Genomic DNA, 3263 nt, shown 5'->3' with positions numbered 1-3263 from the left:
CACTTGCCCGGTTAAATCCACCTGCTTAGGCACTTTCTTCTTGTTTTGCCTTTTTTGTGTACATAACTCTTTTAAAAATTTGGCATAGGCGGGTACTTGCTTTATTGCATCGAGGAGTGGGAGATTTATTTTCACTTGTTTAAACATGTCCCACATTTCTTCTTTTTGGGGACCTCACGATGCAATAAAGTTTTTCTTTCCCGAGTCAAGTAAAGCCGATGGAAATGGGACTTGACTCGTTTCACCCTCAACTTTTTCATTTTTTTCATTTTCACCCAAACCCGATTAATAAACATTTAATTCTTTTGATTTTTCCGGTGAAACTTCATCATCACTTTCAACACCCGTGACATCCTCAACTACCCCCTCAACCAATTCAGGTGACAAATTGGCTTTAAACTCTTTTCCACTTCTCAAGACACTAACATGATTAATATTAACATTACCTCGTGACGAACCATGTGAAGGGTTTACCTTGGTGTCGCTAGGAAGTTGACCTTTTCCCTTCTTCAATTCCGCCACATCGGTTGCCAATTGACCCATTTGGGTTGTTAGTGATTGGATGGTCTTATCACGAACTTCATCTTTTTGCATTCGGACTTCGTCAAGTTGGTTTCTTTTTTGCATTTCCGCTTGCATACTCTTCAACATATCCATCATTTCATGTCCACCCGACGACCCCCCTTGTTCTTGACCCGTTCGGTACTGCCTTTGATAGCCTTGATTGTTGCCACCTCTATACCCACTTTGATTGTTATAAGGTTGACGCGAACCAAAATTACCTTGGCTACCTTGAAAATTCGGGTTAGATTGATTTGAGGGGTTCCCGTACCGAAAATTTGGGTGGTTCCTCAACCCGGGGTGGTAAGTATTAGAATTCATGTTCTTATAATTTCTACCACCCCCTACTTGACCTTGAACGGCATGAACTTCTTCATATTGCCCTTCCACCATCCCTTGGCAATTTTCAGCCGCATGACCTATTTCATTACACAATGCACAAACATCATAAATTCGGTTAGTGGTTTGAACATTACCGTCATCTATTGCGTGCACTTGAGGTCGGGCAATGGCTGGTCGTGCTCTCCTCGATGCTTGAGCTTTTCTTTTTGATGTAGTTGCCATGCTTTCCAAAAACTCCCAATCATCATTCTCGTAGTTTGTACCAAAAGTCCCATCGGTGATAGACATTAAATCACGAGCATCTTCGGCACTCAACCCCTCGTGAAAAGCATTCATTAATTCCCACAATTCAATTCCATGGTGAGGGCATTTTTTGATCATCATATTGAAACGCTCAAAGGCCTCATGAAACATTTCACCATGTTGTTGTTGAAAACTTCTCAACCCCTTTCTCGCATCGTTGGTCTTTTGGGCGGTGTAAAACTCATCCAAGAAGGTTTGTTGCATTTCCCCCCATGTATATATAGATGCTGAAGGTAATGTGTAGAACCACTTTTTCGCCTTGTCTTCCAAAGAAAATTGGAATAGTACCAATTTAATATCATCGGCTGAGAATCCTTGACTCCCAAGAGTGTTGCAAATCGAGTCATAAGCCTCCAAATGAAAGTAAGGCTCCTCCGTTGCTAAACCCTTATATTTTGGTAAGCTTTGCAATGAGTTAGTCCTCACTTCAAATGTCCTCCCTTGATCATTGTGAGGAATAACTACCGGTGAAGGATTATGCGTGATTACCGGCCTAAAATGCACCTCAATGCCCCTCACATTTTCTCTAAGATGCCTCCTTGGTACACCGAACCTACCCCTTGGAGGAATAGGACCCATTGGCCTTGGTACATGCCCTTGTGGTGCAATTGGTTGTTGAAACTGTTGTTGTGGCATCGGTGGGCGTTGAAGTGGTCTTTGGAATTGTGGTTGCACGTGTTGCGGCCGAACTTGTTGCAATGGTATAGGGCGTTGCATTTGTGGCCCTTGTGTCTCGGCCGAATGTGTTGTGGTATGAGTTGTTGTTGTTGTGATACTCCACCAACACTTGACATTACTTGCATTTGACCTTGCATGTATCCGAATTCTCCTTGATTTCCATCACCCCCATAAGCATACCCGTCTTCATCAAAACCTTCAAACTCCTCATATCCTTCATCATAACCATCTCCTTGAATTCCCGAAGATTGCCCAAATGGGAGAGTCGAGTACTGAAAACCCGATTGGTGTTGTGGTCTAAAAGAGGGCATAGCATGCACAATAGTTGAATTTGGTTCAATTGTGAAGTTAGATGATGATTGACCCGTAGTTGGGGGAAAGAAGTGGGATAATGGTGGGATTGTGGTAGAAGGGTTAAAGGTAATGGTGGGTTCGACTTGGGTAGTGATCGGTTGAGTGACATTGGTTGGTGTGAATTCGACAGTGGTATTAGGTAAAGTGGTGTTTGGTGATGGTTGGGTGGAAGTAGGTATAAAGAATGAGGTCGTTTGACCCGTTGTAGGTGGAGTTTGTGAATCAGCCATGATGTTTCTCAGTGTGATGGGTGAAGTGGGTGAACCAATAATCTTGTTTTCTCGTACTAAAACTCTGTTTTGCCTTAGCATTCTTTCCATTTCCGGATCAAACGATAGCGGTGATGACCTGTGAGAGCCCCTAGTATGCATACACATGAAGTACCTGCACACTAAACACAACCAGCGTAAACCCGAAAATAACAAAGCAAAACTATTAAACTAACACACGTTGCGCACTACTCCCCGATAACGGCGCCAAAATTTGACGTGGTGTCGTAGGTACACGCAAATTTAATCCCAATAACAACTAATTAGCTAGCGGTAAGTGGGTATCGAACTCAGGGAGTATGTGGAAAATGTGTTTATGTTATAGCTTTGTGATTTAACTACAATTACCTAAAATGCAGAAATTAAAATGCAAGAGTTGATTGTTTTGGTTTTAATAACTAAAATTAACTAATTAAATTGCAAATCAAAGACCGTAGTTTGTAAACAGATTAGGAACAAGCAACCATCCTAAATTTCCAGTTTGCTTTTGACAATTGTGTTAAATTTACTAGAAAGAATCACATAGACATGATTCGTGTATAATTGTTTGTTGTGATAAAAGGGAACTAAGTACTCAGATTATGACAATGCGAGGTTGTTACCCGATAACCAATTGACTAATATCCAACCCTAATCCCCCCCCATGATATCTCGATTGTCAACGACACCAAGAACGTACGGTTTAGAATATGATTATAACATCAATCAACAATTTACAAACAAACATCCACACACCATAATAAACAAACAAATATT

The 3263-nt window shown here is 41.3% G+C and overlaps 1 non-coding gene across 1 annotated transcript; it reads left to right on the top strand.

The window, feature by feature from the left end:
* The first annotated feature begins 1255 nt into the window (after window positions 1-1255).
* LOC118482560 lies at window positions 1256-1361 on the top strand. Its single transcript, XR_004868592.1, has one exon. It is a non-coding gene; the product is annotated as a small nucleolar RNA R71 (small nucleolar RNA).
* The last annotated feature ends 1902 nt before the right edge of the window (window positions 1362-3263 follow it).

The sequence above is a fragment of the Helianthus annuus genome, chromosome 9 (assembly GCF_002127325.2).
Source record: "Helianthus annuus cultivar XRQ/B chromosome 9, HanXRQr2.0-SUNRISE, whole genome shotgun sequence".
Classification (NCBI taxonomy): Eukaryota; Viridiplantae; Streptophyta; class Magnoliopsida; order Asterales; family Asteraceae; genus Helianthus; species Helianthus annuus.
The sequence above is the reverse complement of the archived record's forward strand: the minus strand, read 5'-3'. Positions and strand labels throughout refer to the sequence as shown.